This window comes from Falco rusticolus, chromosome 12 (genome assembly GCF_015220075.1).
Source record: "Falco rusticolus isolate bFalRus1 chromosome 12, bFalRus1.pri, whole genome shotgun sequence".
Classification (NCBI taxonomy): domain Eukaryota; kingdom Metazoa; phylum Chordata; class Aves; order Falconiformes; family Falconidae; genus Falco; species Falco rusticolus.
In genome coordinates, this window is record NC_051198.1 from 1,113,781 (window position 1) to 1,137,759 (window position 23,979).

General features: G+C 51.7%; 1 long non-coding RNA gene across 2 annotated transcripts in view; it reads right to left on the reverse strand.

The window, feature by feature from the left end:
• Positions 1–23,979, reverse strand: part of LOC119156169 — a 48,246-nt gene that overhangs the window by 13,995 nt on the left and 10,272 nt on the right. Inside the window, exons 2-4 of one of the 2 annotated variants that reach the window (XR_005106988.1) lie at positions 18,484–21,831; positions 17,072–17,223; positions 7,309–8,405 (exon numbers count right to left, since the gene is read on the reverse strand). This is a non-coding gene — a long non-coding RNA (uncharacterized LOC119156169). Of the gene's footprint in view, positions 1–7,308; positions 8,406–17,071; positions 17,224–18,483; positions 21,832–23,979 lie in introns of those variants that run through there. The other variant, XR_005106989.1, reaches the window with a different exon arrangement.

Consider the following 23,979-nt stretch of genomic DNA (forward strand, 5'->3'; position numbering starts at 1 on the left):
AGAGCTGTGCCTGAGGCACCGCGTACCTGTTAATAGCAATCGCGGCTTGTGCCGACGCGCAGCAATGTGGGGTGCAGGCACAGCCAGGGCCAGGTGTCTGTCCGCTGCCCCTGGCTCTAGCCCTGCTGTGTCACCGGGAGCGCCTACCTGCCACCCACCCAGCTGCCCAACAGCCACGGGGGCGGCACAGGCCAGGGCCGGGGCCATCTGCCCAGCCATTCAGGCCATACTCCCCATCCTTATCGCAGAGCAAACCCCAGCAGCAGCACCCGGCCGGCAGCAAGGGCCAAAATCCACCGAGCAAGCATGGGGTGGAACCTGCACCTCCCCACGCTGTGCCACGGGGCTGGTGTGAACACTGCCAGCTCTTCAGCTCACCCTGCACTAACCCTTCTTGACTTTTCTAGACCTGGAGGAACAAAAATTCTGAGGATGTGCTGACCCCAGGGCTGTGCTCCCCAAGGAGGCTCAACAGGCGAGGGGTGGATGGATGGATGGATGGATGGATGGATGGATGGATGGATGGATGAGCACTAGCAGCAAGAGCCCTCCACAACGCAGTCTTCCCAATGCTGGGAACCACCGAAACCCACCACAATGCCTGGGTAAAAGACGGAGACAGTGAAAAGGTGAAAGCAGCCATCATCATCATCCGAGCCGTGTTTGTTAATGTGTGTACAGAGGAACTCTGTTTGTTTGTAGGTCCTTAGTAGAAGTGTGTCTAATGTTGACTTTTTGAGTCTAATATTGTTTGAATTTTCTATCATGAGCCTAAGCCACACTACCCGAGTGCTCTTGCCCTCCCATGTTTGTATGTTCATTATCTTTTAAAAACGTCCTGGAGTAGCAAAGAGCTGAGCGGGTCTCCCGGCCACCCCCACAGCACAGGTGGGCTCCTCCCTCCCCCAGGCTAGGCTTGCATTAGCCACCACTGCTGCAGCCTTTGCCACCCCCCCGCAAAGCAGGGCTCCTGCCAGGCTAACCTGCACCCAGCTGCAGGCAGGGACCCTGCCTGCACGCTGCCAGCACAGGGCTTGTCCCCCTGCCGGGTTCAGCCCGGGCCAGGGCCATGCTTGTTTTCACAGTCAACAGAAAACACGCTGTTCTAGCCAATTCTTCACTAATCTTAAAGTAAATACGAAGCTCGGGCACATCTCTTATCCATCCACACAGCTCTTTTAAGGTAAAAGTTTACCATGCCCCCCGATATCACTAGGGCTAGGGGAATATTCCAGCCCTCAAACCCGGCGTGATGTAATCCCTCAGCCCTGCAGTGCTTCTGCAAAATTAGGAATTGCAGCCCCCATAGAGGGGCAAAGCTTTTAATCGCTGTGGAAAAGCTGCCAGGCACTTCTGCTGGGCACCCACTGTCCCATCCCACTCCCAAGGGCCAAATTTGCTTTGCTGATGCTTTGCTGCTAACAACCAGCATTCAGAAAGGACTCCATGAAACTAATACCCAATGATGAAATGACCTTTATGAGGACATAATTACAAAAAATCCTGGATGGATGTAATTTTTACTTTCCTCCTAGTTTTTGCAGCTGTAAAAAAACCCAGACAAAAAAAAAAAAGGGGGTGGGGTGGGCGGGGCTGTGGATAAAGCTTACTTTTCTCCAGGTGAATGTGAGAGGCTAGTTACAGAATGGCATGACTCTGGAAACTGGCATTTTAAAATAAGCAAAGTATGCAAAAACCTGAGAATTGCAATGACTTCTATAGCCACAGGCACTACTGCAACTCTTGCATTGCCAAGCTGCACACCGCGGGGGCCCAGAGACAAGGTCCTGCCAGATGCAGGGGAGAAAACACCTCTTGTGAAAAAGGGGAGTGCAGAACCCCGAGGGAGGACACAGCGGGGGGGGGGGGGGGGGGGGAGCGGAGGGCAGGCACGGTTACTGGTTAACAGTTGTACTTTGGACTTGCTGGTGCCAAAGCACCCCCCCCCCAGCCCTCCCTGGCCAGCACCTGGTGGCTGGAGGCCACTGGCCTTCGGCCATAAATATGTGGTGCCACCAGCCCGGGTGCCAGACGAAGCCCAGCATGTCCCCCTGTTGCGGCCAGAGCCCGTACATAAACATCCATAGGGAAAAAAAAATCCAGGGAGAATACAGTTCCCAAATATGCAACTAGATATTCCAAAGAGAAAATGCAGGGGTTTGAGTAAAAGCAGAAAATCAGCACTTCTAACTTACAGCACTTAAAGCTGTGCCTATCCCTCCAGCTTGCCACTGCCATCCCATATTTCAGGGGCCAAAGGATGCCTAAGCAAGAACACTTCAAACCGAGAAAGCGTTGGTATGGCAGGGTCCATCCCCCTAGCCTGGGGACCCGCAGCTCCTGTGCCCCCCAAGCCTCTGTCCCCAGCCCCACGCGCTTCTTGGCCCTGAAATCCTGGCTGCCCAGCAAGCAAACACCAGCTGCTCCCAGAGGGACACACACACACACACACTATTTCTGTGCATCCCTTTGTGGTCTGTGGTCCGGCATCAGGATCATAACGGCCTTAACGTGTCTCACCGGGTCGAGAATGGAATGCAGGCAATAATACCTCCCAGGCACGGAAATGGAAGGGGAAAAAGCACCAAGACAATAGGAATATAAGGATATTTCTTTTTTTTTTTTGTGCCACACAACAAAAGCTGCTGCCTGTAAATTACTGTTGTGAATAAGAGACTAAAGCAGGTGCTTAGAGAGCAGCTGTCACATAAAAGCCAATATTTAAAGCCATTACGTTTACATTACAATCATATTTACCTTTAACGTCTTCTGGGTATTATTAATTTCCTCCATTATCGCCTGGTTTAATGTTTTATTTTACATAACGAGGCTTTTACCCCTCAGTGGGGTCCCTAATTGCTCCCCACCACTGCCTCAGTGGGGAAGGTGCAGGAGCCGGCACCTAGGACAGGCATTTTCCCAGCAGCTCCATCCCTCCTGGGGCAGTGGGATGCAGGGATGCCGCCACTGCAGACCCAGACTGCCCACGCCCTGGGTCACTGCAGTGAGACAGCAAGGGCCCTGCTGGCCATGGCCAGGTTATTTGGCCAGGAACCCCTCCAAAGTGGCTGGGCACCAACATTGAAGTCAACGGGAACCCACCAGGTCTTACCGCGGCCCCTGCCCCCACAGACCCACAGGCTGCCAGTGCCAAAAACTGCAACCGCCCTGGTCCCACTTCCATATGCCACAGACACAGAGCGGGAATAGATAACAACATCTGTGCACACACACAACAAAAAAACAACAACAAAAAAGCAGTCTCAAATTTTTTCAGTCATTGAAAGCAGGTTTTGAGAGGGGAAGCACACGCTTGGTCCGCCTGTCTCTCGAGAGAGGGCGGTTTGGTGAAAGCGCCACAGACACCTGTGGTACAGCACGCAGGGGCTGCGGGAGGAGGGCTTTGTCAGCCGGTTTTTCTTTTTCTTTAACTGTAGTCTTTCATCTTTCAAGCAGAGAATTTATTGGCTTGCTCTGCCATCCCAGATTATTGAAAACCCTGGCTTTTTTTTTTTTTTCTCCATGGGAAGAACAATCCTTGGTGAAGGGGAAAGTATCTTAGGAACAAGGCGAGCGGGTAGTTTTGAAGGGAGGAAAAACCACCTCTTGCAGGCTGATGCAAGTGAAACCCCAGGTGCCCCAGCCTGCAGAAAGCCACCAACAGCCCCAGGGAGCAGGACTTGGTGGTGGCACATTGCAGAGGGGTGTCTCACCTGTCCCTCCCGGGAGCACAGGGCTTTGGGGACCTCGTCCAGCACCGCATTTACAGGTGCACACACCGCTGAACCGCTGGGTAATCCCATTAGCCACCTAAATAAGGGCCTGGAGGGGAAGGTAACCAGTGTCTGTTTAGCAGGATGGAGGGGCTGCAGCAGGACTAGGCTCCGCAGGGATGCCTCTCCACCAGAACAGGGAGTACTGGGGGTGTGAGAGAAGAGAGGGCTGATAACCCGCCGTGGTCGAGCTCAGTCCCACGGGGGTGCTGGGTCAGGGGACCCATCCACGGGAGACAAGGCAGCACCAAACGCCTGGCTCCCACACTTTACCACGCCACAGGGATGGGGAAAAACCAGCATTCCCATGAAAGAACATGCCCTAAAGGCCCGTGCTCGGATGGCCCTGGCCAGAAACCCCATACGGGCACCACAGCCTGAACGGTGCACCGCTCGCGGCTGCTCCCGGCGGCAGGGCAGCCTCCCGTGCCAGCTGCACCTGAAACGGCTCAGCCAGGACCCGGGGCCCCGCGGGACCAGCCAGCCGCCTCGAAACGCACAGTGTAAGTACAGTATATTTCCGTTAAATTATGGGCACTCAGATTAGCATGTCCTTGTCCTTGCTCTGATAAAGGAGCCCAGGGGCTGGGTTAAATTATAGGAGCAAAGCAAGCCTTCTTTTGATTCTGACCCTATAGACACAAGAGTCCCAGAGGGTCCCAGTTTTCTTCTGCCCACTTGCCTTTATTTATTGCTAATTTCCCCTACTACAATAAACACGTCCAGGGTCATCTGATCCCCATACTGTTGGCATTTTGTAGACGACATAAACCATGATCGGCCGGCGGCATTCCTGCTCCCTGGTTGCTGCGAACCAACAGAAAGTCCTTTATGAACTGGATGGGGAGACAGAGGGTGTCAGAAGGAGCAGGGGCTGCTGAATGGATGGCATTTCTTTCTCCCTTTTCAGAGGCCTCCCTGAATAGATTTGTTACGGGACGGGTCGGACTGGGAACGGGTTAGGACGGAGCCGGGAGCAGTATGGAAATACCCAGCCAGAGGCCGGCTAGCCTTATATGTCTGAAAAAATACCCACCCCAACAACCCAACATGTGTGTTTGGAAACTGGGGGCTTCCAGGCAGCTAGCGTCGCTGTATGGAATTGGGTGGGAGAAACTTCCCTGGGGAGGTTTTTATCAGGGCAGGTGGGCTGGGATACCTGTGAGCCAGGGCACACCGGCCGGCAGCACGAAGCCCTGCCGCAGGGCACAGCGGGGCAGCCAGCTCAGCACCGACCACCACCCTCAGTACACTTTGTGTCCCACCATGCCCTTCATTTCAGGGCCGGATTTGTTTCAGCTACAGAAGGAAAAAATATTATCATCCTTTTCCCCTGTTATGGGCTGAAAATGCTTGCACGGAGCCACCTCTGAAACAGCCATCTTGAGAAATAACCACCCAGTGACTCTTCCTCTCAAAATGTTCTTTGAAACAACACTAAACTGGTGTTCCCTTCCCAAACAGCAAGTAAATTGACTTTCAATCAAAGGAAAAAAAAAACCCAACCAAACCCACCCAAAACCCCAGCCACCCACCCCAAGCAACCAGGGCTCTACTTTGAGCTCTGGGTTGACATTTTCATCTCACCTAAATGACTTAGGAGCATAAGTCCTGGAGACTCTCAAGGCTCCTAGGGATCCAATTTTGAAAGATATTTACATGCCGAGATGGCCAGTATCCAGGGAGCATTTATAGAATAGCCTGGCACTGCCTCAGACCCCACTAAAACTTGAGACACCCTTTACAAACCTGGCCCCTCACTCACTTTGCAGAATAAAACCTGGGGGCCTGGAAGAATCTGGGGGCAGGGGGGGTTGACATTTCCTCCTGTGATAACTTACGGGGTGGGGGTGGGGGTGTTTGGGTTTGGGGTTGTTGTGGGGTTTTTGGTTGGTTGTTGGTTGGGGGTTTTTGTTTTTTTAAAATAAAAAGCCTCTTGGTTTAGCAAATATCATCTCTTGGCTGAAAACACTGGGGGATTTGGAAATACAAGGAGACTGGGAGGGAATCAAAAAAAAAAAAAGCAGCCTGTTTCCAGTGAAGATGCTTCAGTATAGCTTCATCTGCTCGGTTTTGGCTTCCCTTTGCCTTCAAGGCTGGCAAAGTCATCGCTAACACATTTCCAGCCTTTGCACAGGTACCTACAAGCAACACCGGGGTGTCTCCTGGCACTCCCCTCTGCAGCTCAGGTCCATAGGGATGCAGCCGCCGAGCCGGGTTTGGAGCCCCAGCATCTCAGGCCACCCGGGAGGATGTTCGGGATCCAGGTGCTGGGGGTAGAGGCGCATTTATGCAACCACATCTCAAATGCACTCAAACATTGCCCAGGAGGGTCAAAAGTTCATACGACCAATGCCAACACCATCGAGTTTTGTTTCCTGCTCAGGAAAGCGGGTGAAGGAAGGAACCGAGGAGAAACAAGAAAGAAGAGAGAAATCCAATAAACGCAGGGGTGAGAAGGGAGAGGGGCAGGCGCTGAGAAAAGCAAACAAGGGCTGCAACAAAAGAAGGAGAAAGGGAACAAGAACCACGGAAAGCAAGAGGATGGCAGGTTAGGAGGAGCCCGAGGGGCGGACGAGGGGCGCGGGGCTGCTTGCACAACTATCTGAAAAGCAACAGCCCGTATGAGGCAACATCGCAGCATTCAGAAGTGTTTGCTGACACTTTTGTCACTATCAGCCCGATTTTTAGCAGGTGTGACTGCACCACCAGTAGCTCTGCCGACCTCTGGGGTGGCCAGCACAGACCTGTGCCCCCAGCCCTGTGGTGCTTTACCTTCCTCAGGGCTCCTATTTTTTTTTTCGCCCACAACAACTCTTAAGGAATCTACTGTGCAAAGGGAAAGAGGTGATCTTTTGGAGACAATCTTACTATTTTTTGTGTGAAATACTTTGTCACTTCCCACCACCATGTCCTCCACATGACCGAGCTCCCTTTCTCCTCCCAGCCATGGCTGTGCAGGTGGGACCTCCCCAGGGTGTGGGACATCTGCCCCCTCCTCTGCGGGACCTCCCCAGGGTGCGGGACATCTGCCCCTTCCTCTCTGTGCACGGGGAGACTTGGCAGCAGCACATCTCACGATAGATCCCGGCACCGCTGGGGAAAGCTTCGTGCTTCCTCCCTGGCCCCCTGCCAGCAAGGTACTCCTTTTTGTGCCTCCTTCTGGCACAGACCCTGGCTGCTCCTTGGGTTTGTGGGGGTGGGATGGTTCATAAGAAGAGAAGAACATGCCCCAGCATGTGTGCAGGCTTTAACGAGGCGCTCATACGTGGGCATGTGCACCTTGGAGGTGGAACAAAGGCTTTATGGCTCTCGCATCGCGCATGGCAGAACCCTGCCAGTGGCCTTCCCCGCGCTCTCCGGCGACCTTGGATCTTTATTGTTTCTGAGAATGGACCCTTTATAGGCTCCAGATGGAAAGTGTAAAATTAATAACCCCTGGTTGGCAAACACCCATATGTTTTCCACCTTCTCCCAAGATACAAGTTGTTTATAGTGACATTTATTTAATGCAAATTAACATATAAATGAAGATACATGGCTCGTCCTAGAGACTTGCAGAAACTGCTTCGTACTGTGTTGTTAAAGCCCATCATGTGTAATGATATAACTGAGGGGAGGGGGCTATAAAATAAAGCATAATATTTTGCTGGGCCAAATCCCCGCTGCAACCCCCAAACACCCCCGGCCACCCACCCCCAACCTGCCCGCAGCAGCAACTGGCCAGCCAGGAGGGTGCACCAGGACCACGCTGCAGGGAAGCAAACAAAAGATGTGGTTTATCTATTTTATTTTTTTTCTAACTTTTCTTTCATTCTCAAGAAACCACAACTTGTTTACCGAAACCTAACTCCTGGCCTAAAGTTGCAAGAAAAGACAGCTTTGATGCCTGGTTTTCAGAAAAAACCACAGCACCTCCAAACCTGTAGGAAAGGTTTCCTTTGAAACAATCTCAGTGTTGGGTTTTTTTCTTTCCTGCTTCTTTCTAGGCAGGAGGAATTTCACCAGCCTCCTGTGAGGGCCCTTAACAATATATACCAAGCCAGCCTGAGAGGTGCTAATTGCTTTTTATCTAAATGGACTCTTTCTCCCCATGCCACCAGTGCTTTTGGTGGTGGAAGGAATACAATACGCTATCAAGGAGCGAGATACATGTGTACAAAGGGTATTTACTTGTAGGAGGTTAAAGATACCACACAAAGAAAGCCAGCGCTGCAAGGGTACCCTGTTAACTAGTGATGGATGAACCACCAAAAGAAGAAAGGTCTGAAAGTGGGCAGACAAGACCTTCCAGGCCTTATGTGAGCCCACATGCACCTCCTGGAGGTGCAGCCACCAGGACTTGCCAGCAGAGCAGTGGGTTTCCGAGGTCTCGGCCCAAAGCAGGTGGCTCGGTGCAACTACTGGCCACCACCTGGGAATGGGGTGGCATCAGGTCCACCTGCTTTTCTCGGGCGGCCACGCAGACCGAAGTGCCTGGATGGGTTTTGATCACTTCAGGGCAGTGATGAACATGCTCTCTGCAGGTCATTTGGGTGCCTCAGGACATTGTAGTCCCTTGCTGCGGTGACGTCCTCCTCCCAAAGCAGCCAGGAGGTCTTCAGAAAGGTCTTCAGAAAGTCAGGGACCAGCCTGCATGGTGGGAGCAGAGGGGCAGGGTGGGGTGAGCCTGGCACTGTCACTTCTTCATAAAAAACAACTCCAGGGTTACATACCACTTGTCCACCACTGACCTTAGTTAAACCAGTGCAAGTCTCTTAATTCAAAAGCCACCCTAAGCCTTTAAAAACTGTTGACTTTCCAGAAAAGCAGGAAGCAGGTAAACACGGCAATTGGCTGCTCTTTCTACTGCCCACATATCACCATAAGGCGGGGGGGGGGGGGGGTATGCGGGGAGCAGAATTCTATTAGGCTTTTATTTAACATGAATTTGAATGTATTCCAGGTCACTGATCACATAAGCAATCATGATACGGGTAATAAAGAAGTTCCTACCATACCTTTATTTGCTTTCTATCTGTAATAAATCTTTATCACACACCATGCTGATTGCAACAGTATCACTTCCTTTTTTCACCCTCCCATCCTTTTTTTTTTTTTTTAATAGAACAGCAAAAAAACCCTTTATGCATCTGCAAGCACATCCCAAACCCTCTACTTCACCGTGCTGCTGAACAGCTGGGGTTGGGAGAGCATTCTGGGTCACGGTTATTTCCCAAAAGGCTGCTGATGAGGCCAGGGCAGGCAGGGATGTTGCAATACCCAGGGTGACTTTCTCCAGGTCCTTCAGCCGGACCGTGACAACCCCGCACAGGTTGCAGAGCTCAGCGTGCCTCCTCGCAGCTTGCTTGCAAGCTGTGCCCATCCCCGCCTGCCTCTGGACCCTATCCAGGCTCTCCATGCCCTCTCCGGGGCACAGATCCCAGGGTAAGGCAGAACATCCTCTCCCATGGTCATGGGGATTCACGGCATCATCCTCCCTGCCACAGCTCGGCATGTCCCTCTTTGCGCCCCTAGGTCTCACCCTGCAAGAGGTGGGTGCTGCGGGAGCTGCACCCAGGTTTGCAGGTACTGACACACACAGGCAAGTCCTGTCACATGTGCTGGGAGGTGGACGCCAGCCAGCGCTCCCCAGCTCTGCCTGCACAGAATGAGGTGCCGTTCTGGCAGAGGATGGTTCTCACTACCTCTCCGTGCCATCTCAAGTACCAGCCCGACAAAAAGTCATCCTCAGCCCAAATGAGCCAGGTAGAGATGGGTTCAAACACAGAGAGCCCCTGGGAATCACCCCACGGACAGCAGCCGGGGGCAGAGGCCCAGCCCCCCTGGTGCCCACAGGCTTATAAACTGTCATGGGACAAAGCCAAGCGAATCCCGCTCGGAGGGTCCGTAGTCGCGGGGACCCCAGGAGAGAGCTGTGATATTTACAAGTACGTCAGCAACTGTTCTACAAGAAGGAAGATTTGGATCTGCATCATCTTTGCATGATGCTGGGAAGTATTGACCTGCAAACTTTCTTGAGAAAGAGCCACAAAAATGGTTTTACTCAAGATCCAATGATGACCCTGGGCTAGAGGGGTCCAGCACGCCCCAGACCCAAGCTTTTCTCTGCTAGGAAGCTTTTCCCTTCCGGTAAACCAAACGCAGGGGATCAAAGGGAGATCTAGTGAGACTTCCAGAACCCGCCTGATGGCACGGAGGATTTGCAGAGGGAAGAGAACATGACACCCAGCTCTGTCAAAATCACACACAAGGGAGGTCATGGCAGTATGAGAATCAAGCCACGTCACGGATTACTTGCTTGGCAGAAAAGCAAAGGAAGCGAGTGGATAGGCACATTTCTGTGTGCCGAAAGATGCATTGCTGCCGCATTCAGCACCAGCAGCGTGCATCGCCGTGAGCTGCAGCGTGGGCAACGGTAAGGTGAGGTCTGCAGCAAGCAGGCTGCTTGTGGTACACTGCACAGGGACAGGTGGAGGAGTGTGTATTCAAAAGATAGCCACCAAAACCAGTTTAATCGCTGCTGGAATAATGAGGAATAAAAACAGATAGGAAGAAATTTCTATCTAGAAAAAAAAATAATCAGCAACTGCAACTATTCAGCTTAGAGAGGAGGCAAAGGAAGGGTTAAACTCTACCTGTGCATCTGCTACAGATGGTAAACCAAAGATTTATTTTTGGCCTCTCCAAACTCAGAAATAAGGGGGCATTCCCTGACACTGGGTGGAAGTAAGTCTGTAGCGGGTAAAGGAAGCGTTTGGGGTTCCCCCCCCCGGTGCAATACTACTTGTGAAATCCATTTCTATGAATTCTAACATCAATCTGAAAAACCTTACTGTAATTCATAAAATGCCAGACATGGCTCTTTCTAGCAAGCATCCACAATCTCATTAGAAACAATAAAATCTCCCAAACTACAGAATATTTAGGTCTTCAAAAAATATGCAAAAAACCTCAAAAGCCAGAAGTTACAACAAACCACTCCTGTTGATTCTTTTTTGCTGGAAAACAAAGTTCCAACAGCAAAAGCTTTGCTTTGAGAAGAAAATCGCTTTTTAAGTTTCTCTTTCAACAGCCATGCGAAGCCCTAGCTCAGCTTCCAGGTTGGGCAGGCTTGCAGGGCAAAGGTGTTGGCAGAAGACCCCATCACGGATGGCATCGGGCTCCCCAGGGTGGGTTTCCAGTGTCCAGAGGTGGGACGTGCCCCCAGCACCCCAGCTTTAATACACTCCAAGATATGGGGTATCTCGAAGGGGATGACACCATGTGTGCAGGTCAGAGCTTCCCCAGCCTCCATGTCACCATCCCCAACTCCTTCAGCAAACGCCGCCTGAGCAGTTTCTCACTCTTCCCAGCATCATGCTTCCTGGATCCCATTCTCCCTTGGCCCCTCATGCTTAATTTGTCTCATTTGGATGATTTGCATCCAAATCTCCCAAATTTTGTCCTTTCATTCTCGAGCATACAATGTTAGTTCCTGCTAATGCAAGGGCATCAACTGCCTTCATCTTTCCCTATTTAATGATATTTATCCACCATCGCATGGGAGAGAAATTGGCTGCAGCTCAATTTGGCAAAATAAATTGGTACCAGTTCAAGCATAATCTCACTAAATACACAGACTTTAATTTCCCCCCTAAGTGAACTATGCTGCATCTGCAATCATTGTCCTTGGTACAAAATCTGGACACTGGTTTCAAACTCCTGCCTTTTTCACTGCTCACAGAAATCCACCTTCTGCCTGAGCTGCCTTCTCGCTCAGTGCCATCAAATGTTTGCCCTGTGATGCCATCGCAAGGGCAGGTTTGTGGGCACAGGGCTGCTCCGCTGCAGCCCCCTGACGATGCCAGCCGGTAGCCAACCCACAGTAACTTTTTGCTTATACAACTTTAATCCACTTTATACTTAAGTCACTTGATCCAAGGCAATGGATGCTGCCACCACCAAGTTACCCAACACTTGCCAGAGGCTGCGACTGGTCTCCCAGGTGCTTACTGGCACAGGGACCTTGCCGGGCTCAACGCATGGCTGCAGCAAAGGCTCAGCGCAGGCCCAAAGAAAACTCTTGGACATTGCAGGTTTGGATCCTCCTCCCTTTGGGGGAGTCATCCCATTTTGCAGGAGGATCAGGCTTTTCTCCACAATGATAAAACTGCAGGAGCTCCAGCTGCACCACCAGCCTTGGCATTGCATGGCCAACCTTCTTATCACCCACCGCCTCTGGCAGTGCCCTAAAGCTGAAGCCCTCAGGGGTCTACAGCAGTGTGGATTATTGCAGCCCCTCTCCTGCCGTTAGCTGGAAGAGCCCATGGGGGCTGCCATCCGGATTACCCGGCCCCTGAAAGGCTGCAAATCCCTCCTTTGGAAAGGCAGGACTCTTCACTTCTCCTTCACGGGCCTGAAGAGGAGGCAGCATTTAAATTCAATAGCACAGCTTGGGTACAATTTCACCCCTGTTGTTGTTAATTGCCTGAATATCGGGCAGGCTGATACAGTGATTATTTGTAGACATTTATACCATCCCAGGCCTTCTTTTTTACAACTTTATTTCATTTTCTGCTGTTTACTCAATGTACCTTTATCATCACATGCTGATAGTCTGTTCTTTATTGCCCCGCTGTGATTGCAAGGAGTCCAAGCATAGTGCAATAACACACATATATAAATATTTGAACAGGAAAAGAAAGTCTGTCTGATTTGCACTATGGAAGGAATAAATTAAAACAAATAATACCACTAGAGGGACCTTCACTCTGAACAGCAGCACCGGGGAGGTCACACACACAGTCCAAGGTGTAAGTCCCAGCAAGTGATGGCAAAAACCCCCCAAGCTACCCTCGTGCCCGGCGGCTGCCCAGCCCAGAGCCCTTCCCTTCTCCCCCTCAGTGCCACGCTGCTCCAGGCTGATTAGAAACCACGGTCACAGCACCCCGTGCATGTTTGCAGGACTTTGTGTTTGCTGAGGATCACTAAAATAATTCCACTTGAGCACAATAAATGCGTTTTGTTTTTGCAGTTAAAGACCTGAGTAGTTTTAATTAGTTTACTTGGGTCTTTTGCATTCAGTCCCCATGCAGCGTTGCGGGTTCAAAGAAGAGCCTTTCTGTGTTTTTTCCCTTTTCTTCTCTTTTCTTTTCTCTGTCTCTCTCTCTTTTAACGCTGCGTGTGAATAGTTGAAGACAGGAGCGAAAGGCACTGGACTTAGAAAGTAAAATCTCCAGGAAGGAAAAATGGAGGCAAACACAGGAGCTAATTTAGGCAGGCATAGCTGGTGTTGTTTGTGGTTGTCCCTGACAGCGCTGCTGACTCGAAAGCACCTGTGTTTGCTCACTAGCTTTCCCCAATCTGCTAGAAAATGGCCCAAGCATGTCACATGGCAGCGAGATAGTCCAAGCGCCATGGGAATAAAAAAGCCTGAGCTTTTAGCAGAGTTAATCATTAATGCGCCTTTTCTTTGTCCCATTCAGGAGTGCTGACAAGCGCTTTGATATTTCATATTTGCCATCAGGTCAGCGGCAGCCATAGCCAGGTACTAATGAACAGCCTGGCTCACGCCTCCCTGTTCCACCGCCCGCTCGCCGGCTGCAGATTTCCCTTCACCTGCCCTCGACTCCTCTGCCTATGCTCCTGTGTGCGTGTACACCCCTGCATGTATATATAACCTTTTCCAGCTGGGTTGCGCTCCCAGCAGGTCCAAGTCCATACGCAGAAGACTGCCTGCGATTTTACACCAGCAAGAGTGCAGCTTCCTCTGCTCCAGCCTCGGGCTCTTTCATCCTTCCTTTGGGATAAAATCCAGAGCTAGCACAGTTGAGACGTCAGCCAGCCCCGAGCAGGCAGCTCATATGCTCCATATTGGTCATCTGAATACAGCGCTTTGTATTTCTTAGCAGCTGTCAATTTGTGTGTGTGCGTGCGCTTTGGGGTTGAGCAAATAATCCCCCGCAAATAATGTATGGATGGGGAGGAATGCAGACTGCCTCGCTCCTCTCCTCCCCCCGCCCCAGTGTCACCAAGGGCCTTGACTATTTTCTGCACTGCATTTATTTTTCCAAATTGTTTGCCAAGGGCCAGATTCTTCCAGGTGTTGGGGGAAGGAGGGCGTGGGGTTTAGGACCTGACCTCTTACAGATGTGGTTTAGAGGAGAGCGAACAGTCTCCCTTCCTGGGCACAGCAATAAAGGCACCAGTGGCCAGTTCTTCTTTCTCCGACTTAGCAAGTAAAACACATTTGTTTGTGCCCGTTTTGAATGGAAACGCCCATTCTGCCATGCAAAGGACATGCGGGTCCCCCAGCCCCCATAAAGCTGCTGGAGGAAGGTGATTTGTGCCAACTTAAATGAGAATCACAGTCAAACTTCAAGGTGCTCGAACTTTTCCCTTGACTCCGTCAAACCCTGACAGTACGCTTTGCTCATCTGCCCCGACAGCAGAGCCTGCCAAAACCACGCAGTGATGGAGGGAGGATGGTGCCAAGGGTCTTCTCAGTGCTTTGTCCCTCCATTCACACCACCCAGATATGGAAATCCAGTTGACAGCGCCCCCTCCCCAGCCATGCTCCCAGCTGGAAAGCTTTCACTCCCAGTGCCTTACTGATTCTGTAGCTGACAGCCACCCGTGCGATGGCCACTGAAGGAACAAATGCTTCCTATTAACTGCAGCAGCATGCAAGGGGGCATTTCATATTGCATTTAAACATGGGCAGGCAGAAAAAGCCCTTGCTCAGCCACAGCCCCTTTTCGCTCCACAGTTATTTCCAGGTTCAGACACTCAAGTACCTTTAAGGACTTCATGCAAGTGAGGTTTTCCTCTAGGACCCCTGCAGCTAGGAAGCACATGAAATGCCAAATCTAACAAGCAATTAAATGATTCTTTATAGCTTTTTGGTCCCCTGCTGCTGAGACATGCAACCTGCATCCCTCTTGGTCTCAGAGGGCTGCCTATGGAGGCTGGATGGGGTGCGTTGGAAAAAATACAGTGGGTTCCTCCTTTTGCTCCATGGATTTATGTGCTTCTCACCCTGGGATGCCTGTAGCTGAACTGTTGAAGGGGCAACCAGGGCTTGCAAACCATCCTCCTGGCAAGAGGGGACACAGGAGCTGCACCCAGGAGGTGCAAGGCAGCTCAGAAGTTTCTACCCAAGCAGTTTTTTGGCCCAAGGAGCCCTGCCACCATGTTCCTTGTGGACTTGGCACACCCCAAAGCCACCAGAGGAATGTGGGGCCAGGTCACCAGCTCCTCATGCCACTTGGGTTTGGTTTTTTTTCCCATATCAAGGAGGAAACTCCTTTAAATGCCATAGATTTGTAAAGGCCAGCGAATGGTGACTCACAGAGATAAAGTTCCCAAGGACATTGAAGGAGCCTGGAAGCCTTGGTACCACAGGCTTCCTATGGACTGAGCTGTGTCTGGAGAAGTTGCCAAGGTCACCAATATTCAGAGAGAACCCCAGTACTGGCTTAGGTCTCTAGTGCCTCATGGGGTGAAGCAGTGCATGTGATGAGGCACCTGCACCATCAATTCTGCAGGTGATGCAGGTGTTGCCTGTAGCACTGAGCTCAGGGGGGCACTTGTGGGCTTAGGTGAGGGAAAAATGTACCTAAGAACATAAGCATCACCTGGTCTGGTCAGGCCAGAGGAGCAGATGGTCCACACCTGGCCTTTCAGTAGTAAATAGATATCTAGAGAAGCTGAGAAGGACAGGATACGTGCAGTAATATTTTTCCCCAAACACTCATCCTCACACCTAGAGACCCCAAAAGCTGAGGGACAGGGGAGATTTTGCATGCAATAGTCCCTGTAAACATAACCAGTCCCTTTCTAAACACAGGTACCTATAGCATCAATAGACATACTTCATTCTGAAGTACCCCTGGCGTGAGAGCCCGTGTGCCACAGTTTGTGTCATGCACACGGGAACATGTCTCAAATTCAGAGCCAGCACCCCAGCCCGCAGCCAGATTCCCTCAAGACTGGGTAAATATTGCAGCGCCAAGGCCACCGAAAGCTTTGATCTCCACTTTGCCTTTTGAAACATCCAAGTAGGTACAGCTTTTTTTGCAACAAAGGTCTAACAGAACAGCTAAACCAAAGAATGCAACTTAAAATACTCCTGCGTAGCTTAAGAGCCAGCTCATATCCCTCGGAGGCAAGGAAACCACTCCTGCACACAGCCATGAGGGCAGACCTCAGAGGGCACTCCTGTCCCTGCGAAATGCCTGCGCGCTCACGTCACAGCCCAGTGCTGTGGGCAACAGCCGTGAGGTTTAACACGCTCAGAGCCACAGCTCCTGCGCCCCCAACCTGCGCGTCACACGAGGTCAGGATCAGTCCCCTTAATGACTTGTGCTTCTTTACTCCTTTCCTTTTAACTTTTAAAAACAGCAATGTAAACTTTTTGAAAACAAATTCAGGCCATAGGAAGCACCCAGGCACCAGACCACACCAGGCAGGGTAGAGACCCCTGCCCCAGAGGGCAAAACCAGAACCCGGCACTTGCTGCTACTCACAGGAACATCTCCCCACCTTGGAGCCACCACGAAGGCACCAGCTACTGCTGCTGCATCCCAGGTGGGTGAGGACTCCTGGTCCCTCTTTGTAGGGTGGGGCTCTCCGGGACTGGCCAAGAGGAGGGCTGCACCAGTGTTTGCACTCCCTTCTCCAAAATTCCAGCACTGTGGAGGTGGGAAGGGGCCTCTGGAGCTCTGCCCAGCCAGCCTGTCGCTCTCCACATCCTCCTGCCCAAAGCTGGCAGTGGCGTTTGATTTGCAGCTCTTGCTTTGCTGGGTTGTGGAGGTGATGCAGCGTGCTCTGCTCCCAGTTAAAGCTTCCAGAGAGCTAGGGGAGAAAGTCTCACTGCTCTCTGTGAGCCTTAGCTTGGAGCTGGCTATGCCTTCCAGCTGCAGATGCAGAGCTGCAGGGCACAGCCATGAGGTTAACGCAAGGCTGGAATGAGAAGCCGATGTGCGTTGCAGGCAGGGACCAGGGCTGGCCATCAAGCTGCTCAGAAACATTGAGGAATGACTGAACTGTGGTGTAGGATGAGTCCCCCAGGGAGAAAATCCGGGGTGCTAAAAAGCTCTTTAATCTGGTGGGGAGAAGATAAATGGGAACCAGTCGGCAGGACCTGCTCCCAGGCATACCCACACTGGAAGCAGAGCACAGCTTTCTAGTAGCAGAAGTGATTAATGAGCACAGCAGACTAATTATGGTCCTCTCTGGCCACAAAGCTCTAATCTAAGAGGCGTTCTTAATGAACTCCTGAGGCTGCGATTGGACTTCTAGGGTAAATCACTTACATTTTAACACAGACGTAGGAAACTGGTCTCCGAGTTAGCAACCAAAGCTCATTCATAATTGCTTGTTTAAATATTTTTCCTTCTTCATCGCTGCAGTCAATTTGCCGTGTGCATCCTATGCAGAGGTGAAGCCAGCCAAAAAGGAAGCTTTCCTGGAAAAATAACAAAGGTACTTTCAGCTACAGAAATCCCCATCTCGAATCCAAACAGGGAAGCCTCTGTCCCTTGCCAGTGTAGGCAGGGTTTCCGCCTGCCTGTTATTTGACATAGCAGAAGAGTTAGCTTAGGCAGGGGAAGGGGAAGGGGCCGCTTCTCCTGCTGCAGGGTGGAAATCCTTGTCTTTCTAGGTGCTCTTCCCAAGCTCAAGTCTCGCGCTCGGTGCTGACGGGCTATTTATTAGTCCCTGCATTTCCTCGCGAGGGCGGATAATAGCTGAAGCAATGCAAACACCCGGGGAGCAGGCTGTGGGCAGACCGGGCAGCGCTGCCTGTCGATGGCGTGCCGCATGGAAAAGCCCTGTCACCCCCTGTTAGCTGCTTTGGTTTTGACTGCAGGAACGAAAAGCCTGGTTCATGAAGCTGGGGGCTCGGGTGCCATCTTCCCACTGTTTGCATGGCTCTTTCCTGCAAGTTTGGGGCGCAAAGAGAAGGGATGGGAGGATGTTCCCCTGCCCCCCTGCTCGCCCATGCACAGCAGGCTGCATCCAACCTGCCAGAGCAAGGCAGGGGCACGCAAGAGAGAGGGGCTGTCCTGCCAAGCTCGGGCAGGGACGTGTCCACAGCATCCTGAGGATCAGTCCCTCAGCACCAAAAGGATGCCGAGCCAATGAATGAATCTGAACCCTTCCTAGCATTGTTAGTGACCTTCTCGGTGACCCAGAGCTACTCGGTTAACCTCTCATGATAATGAGATAATGAGAGCCTCCGATGGGTAAATATGCAATTACAGGGGCTGCTTCAAGAGGGCAGGGGTGGCCGGGCAGTGGCTGCTGCAACTCATCGTGTGTGCAGGTAAGTCCCAGGCACCCTCCAGCTCAATTACTGGGGAAGAAAAGCATCTTTGCCCCCATGGCAAAGCAGGCCAGAAGGAGCCACGTGCTCAGATGAGGTACAGCAGGTACATCTGCCTGGGTCAGTGGGCCAGGCGTGTTTGCTTTCCTATCTTCTATTATTAATAAGGAGCTGGACATTTCCCATGACGCTCATTATAGCCAAGAGAGAGGAGAGGACGAGCAGCACAAATGTGCTGCAGGAATGCCCAGGTTTTGCTCAAATAAAGCTTTTTAAGCTCCTTTCTGCACTTGGAGGGGATGTATCTGACATTGCCGAAATCAGGGGGCTTCAGTAATGGAAGGTCACGCAGTCACAGCTGCCCCCACCATCCTGCAGCACCCTGGGCTTATTCTCACCCACCTGCAAGGGCATCCAGACCCGCTGCATCCCCTCTCCTTCACGCCACTGGGTCTAGGAAGAAAGGGCTTGGCTCACTTGCAGGCAGGCATCGGTCATCTTTACATGCAGCACAAACATTTTCATGGCAGACCCCTTTCCAAGGGGATGTTTCACAGGCTCAAGAGGATGCAGAGGTGGTGTGGGAGTGCTGGGGCATCTCTAGGTGATGCTTGTGACCTACCACTCCCCTGTCATGAGAAATGAGCAGAGCAAATAAAACAAGTACCGGTTTTGAAATAGACAGGATGATCTTTTGGGGTTTTTTCACCGGGTGCTTGGGTGGATCTCAGTGCCACAGGGTATGGTTGTGACCGGCAGTATGAATGACCATCCTGAACAATAGCTAAGATGAGGCAAGTCACAGAGAGCAGGTCCGTCAAGGGTGGTTAGCCCCAGGACACCAGCATCTTGTTAAAAAGCCTGAAGCAGCACACAAAATAGCTTAGAGACCTGCCTTGGCACACAGGGATGGAAGGGACCAGAGCTGGGGGACTCCTGTGGGTGCTGGCCGTCCTCCCTCCCCGCCAGGGTGGCTGGCTCCTTGCTGCGCAAACACGGCCAGGCAAGATAAGACGTGTGTGCACAGCACTCTGCCAGGAATTCGGGGCTCAGCCCCCCACCGTGACCGCCTTCCCGACAGCCGCCTTCGCCCGGCTCGCTGCCCACACCCCTCCACATGGTAGGGCTGGTATCATGCCCCCTCACTCTTTGAACACCCACGGGGGCTGTACTGGGATGCTTCCGCCATGGGATCCTGGCCATGAGCCGTCGTGCTGGGGTGATGCGGGAGGTGACACAGGCCGTGCAGCCTCCCCCCACAAAAAAAGGCCGATGAGAACGTGGGCATCTGTGGAGTTGGAGGGAGTCGGGATTTACCGCTCTGCGTTGGGTTTTTAGCATGGGTGCAGACAACGGGGATGAGTCACGCTGGTACGGGCAAGCATGGAGCCCAGCGTCACCAGCAGCAGCAGAAATGCTTCCTCACCCTCCCGCCACCCCACTGGAGGACTGGGAATAATAAAGGCTGGTTTTAAAATTAATATAGTGATACCTAGGAAATTAATCTTTCTGATAAGCAGACAGCAGCATGACTGAATAGGCCCGTGGTTCAAACAAAGGTTTCTGTTGAGTAGGACCAGGTAAAAGACGGATGGTTTGTTAAACATTGCCAGCATACTTTGCTAGTGCCATTCCCCGGTCACAGCTAATGGCAGCCGGGGCATTGTGTGGCAGATGCAGTTGCTAATTTCAGCCAACTTAGACGCTATTTCTTATCTTTGTTGGTCTTGCTGAGATGAAGGTGGGTTCGGGATTTTGAATGCACTACGCTCGTGCATGGAAAACATTCCTGACGGTCTCAAGATGTAAAAAAAAAAAAATCAACCCACCCAGTGTGGCTGGCCAGAGAGGAGCAGAGCAGGCTTTGCTGGCCCAGGGGCTCCCTAGTTTTCACAGCAGAAGCAATTTGGGGGTAGCAGTGATGCCCTCTGCTTCACCTTCCCCCTTCCAAATGCATTTGGCAAAGTCCAAGGAGTGCCCAAAATGTGTTGAGCAATTTGGACTTTGCCCCAGCCTCTTGATAAGGGCTGTTCATCCTCCCAGGGCAGCTACTGCACCTTTGACCCTGGGGCCCATCCAGACCATGGAAGCAATTCTCCCTAAAAGCTGGAAAAAAAGGTGGGACCAAAACTGGCTTTGCAAACTAAAATCACTGTACAACCACTTTCTTACTTCCCCGTCAGTCCTGCAAGCGAAAGCGCTCGCTGGCTGTACCCAGGGAGGGCTTGGACAGCAAAATCAGGGCAGATCACATCAACTTCTCTGCTTCTTCATCAGCTTCTCTGCTTCTTGCTTCCCCACGTCACCCACCAGAAATTAAACACTAAAGAACAGTGTGTCAGGGCCACTCGGGTGCTCTTCAGCATCAATTATCATTGCTCCAAAGGTCTCTGCAGCTCGCACCTATGTAAGAGCCCCATTTATTTCGATTTCCACCCAGACAGGGTTTCTGGTGTCGCCCTGTCTGTGCATCCCTCCCCTCCTAACCCTTGAACTCCTTGGCTGGTTTCAATCAGATTTGTCAAGACAATAGCTGTCTGGAAGCTCATTAAGTCCTTGGGGGGGAGTTGTGGACATAGGCATCTGTGTGCAGGCAAGAGGCTGGGGGATGGTCGCAGGGTAAAATCCCCCTACCTGGCACCCCCCTGCCTCCCCCAGAGAGCAGGAGTGCATCACCCACCGCCTGAGATGCTCCCCAGGTTTTTCCCCTCACTTTCTGGAGGAGTTTTCCCCCTCCTTTGAATCCTTCTCGGTGTTTTTCACCAGATTGGACGTTTGCAATATCTCTTTTTTTCTGTAGCAGGGCAGCCGGGATATCTAGGGGGCTAAATTAATGACATTATAACACTTTTTATTACTCTCTTAGGCATTTTAACAATCCTGAGTCACACCGGGGGATTAGGACAGCTACAGGAATATGAAATTCTTTGCAGGGCCAGGCCAGTGAGTTCTGCCTGAGGCAGCAGGCAAGCAGGCAGGCAGAATTCGGAAGGCTGGGACAGGGCCAGAAGCCAGAGATGTCTTGTGGGAGGCATCCCTGCCAGGCAGGACCTACCTGGGATAACACGAGTCCAGTCATGCGCAGTGCTGGGAATTTCCTGCATCGCACGGTAATGCACAGGGGAGATGCGTGACCCATTCAGACTCCCCCAGCTATCCCTTCTGCACCCCCCTGCCCCCCGGGCCAGATCCTGGGTGCCTAAACGGTACACGAGCCCAGCAGTGCCTCCAGCTCAGGCACCCCAGTAATGAAATGTAGTCTGTCCAAAAATATCAAGAAAAAAATTATTTCCCCCAAAAAGTTGTCAGTTGATATTATAATTATTGCTATTGTTGTGGTTGTTATTTCATCATTATTATCATCAACGTCATCATTGTATTGTTATTGTTATTATTGCTACTACTATTATCTTGGTACTGGAGCAAAGGTCCCTCAATATGGACATAAACTTAACTTTGCTTGCATTTTGTCAGGGGGATTTATTTGGCTCCTCTGGAACAGCCGGTACCTGTGGCCCCTGGGTGCAAGGGGCCAGGTGATGAGGAGCTCTGACCCAGCTCAGCTGCAGCAGAGGCTGCTTCCCCTTCACAGCTACAGGCTTCAATTTATAGTAGGGAATAGGAGAATGAAGCTTAACCGAGCTCCGTGCAGGTGTATGGACACACATCGAGGCCACTGCTCTGGGCTGGCCAGCTCATCTCGTACCATCGCTGCGTGAAGCATCTGTGGCTTGGTTAACACCAGCACAACTGCAACAACAAAAAAAAGAGGAAATATCTGACAAGGGTCTTTTCACACCCATCTTCTCTACCTTTCACCCCAGGCGCGCTTCCTGGGGAAAATGGGTGGAGGCGAAGAGAGATGTGCTCGCTCTAGCCCTGTCCCAGCACCATCTGGAGCAGGATGCACGGGACAGCTGGATGCCAAGGACGCTCAATGCTCTCTCGGTACATCGTCTTCATCACAGTGTGCTTCTCCCACCAGTTCCCACCCATCGCATTTGCAGGTGCTGCAGCAGCCCCAGGGACAAGCCCTCCAGGAGCAAGGTGACCCAGGGAAAGAAGCGGCGTGCCCCAGCGCCGCTCCACCCTGCCGTGGCAAAGCCCATCCCCAGCGCTGGGTGAGGGTCTGTGGGGGCCGGGTCCCAGCAGCTGCCCGGGGTCCAGGCGAGCGAGCCCTGGCACTGTACAGGCAGTGGCAGAGGTGGTGCCTCGCGCCAAGGGACCTGATCTTGTGGCAGAGAAACCTGTGGCAGAGCCGTGCTGGTAGCGTGCTCCTGCCAGGGGCATTATATTCACTTTGGAAAAGAAAAAAAAAAAAAAAAAAAGACAGAAGAATTCAATTGCCAAATATATTGTTCTGGTAACTGTAACAGAAATGACTCTGGGTCTTGCCAGGTTACAGAGCTCCTGTTAAGTGGCTTGGGCCCTGTTGCAGTTAATGCCTATTGTTATTGAGTAGCACCCATGCTCCCACCCAGGATCACCCCGCTTTGAAGTAGGTGAGGCAGGCTCATTCTTTCCTCTTTGCTTTGCTTTTTTAGTATTTTTTTTTCCCAACCCCCCAAAGCCCCAGGTCTATGATTTAGGCTGGAAACAGAGCCTTCAAAAGCAGCAGGGAAATTTTGCAGACTTTGACAGACACCCCTTCCCCCAAAAAAATTTCGGCTGCACCATGGGGCAACAAATAAAGATGCTCTGGGATTGGATTGCTGGGTTTATGTCATATTTGAGATTACATGGATGCGGGTGGGGAGTGCCTGTGCTCCCATGAAATGTCAATGCAATGGATATAGGAGGGTCGGAGAGCTGCTGAGTTTTGGAGCTGGGCTTTAGCCAGGTTGGAAAGTCTCCAGCAGGTCATGGGGATGCTCTCCCCATCCCTCTCCGGGTGAGGAGGTCAGTGGATCTTCCCTCCAAGAGCTGCAGGACTGTCCCTTGAGCCCAGGTACCCCTCCTGCGCCCAGGGCAACCCTTGGGAAGGAGCTGGGGCAGAGCTGGGCCATGCTCCACAGCCGAGCCCACCGACTTTCCCTCTGACGCTCCTTCTCCCAGCTTATGGATTTTATCCAATTTAAATGGCAAGGATTTAAAATGCCACCTGAGTTAAAGGGACCTGATTAAAACCGTAGCCTCATCATATTTCTTAAACATGCAGTTGCATTGCTGTATTTACATTAGTGTCAACTTTAATTTAAATTCTGCATAACTATATTTGCTCCCCTAAATTCATTCGCCAGGAACACAGCGCAAATTACTCTGCACTAACCGCACTTTCTCTTTGTCTATGGCGGAGTGGTTTGGAAATTAGCACCGTAAGTGAGTGGTGGGAAGTGTCATTCCGCCTCTTTAATGTCTCATTAATTAACCCATCTGGGCCAGGAGCAGATCGATGCCCGAGGTGGGCGAGATGCCGGCAGGTCTCACAGGGGCAGAGCTGCTGCCAGGCTGAGCCACTGGGATTGCTCTGCTTTGGCTGCCTGCAGGGCTCGGTTTGGGCAGGTTTGTACCATTTTAGGGACCTGAGGGGATGCTCCAGAGCTGTCAGGTATGAGGCTGGAGCTGCTGGTGAAACGGCAGAGCCTGGGACCCCTAAAATGAACACCAGCGTCAGCTTTTCTTCCGCACTGTGCCTTCAAAATGGCAATCAAATTGGACCCGGTGATCCTTATGGATCCCTTCCCACCTGAGAAGTTCTCTGAAATATGAATACAAGTAAATAAAAGAGGACCCCAGCCATGAGGGGAGACAAGATACCACTTGGGCATAAAAATCCTGCTGCTGTGAAGTCATAAAAACTCTTTTCTTGAGGGACTGCACAGCCAGACACCTCTGGGCCACTCTCGATTGCTTGAGGGGTGTCTGTCCCCTAGGTGCAGCATCCCCAGGCACAGGGGA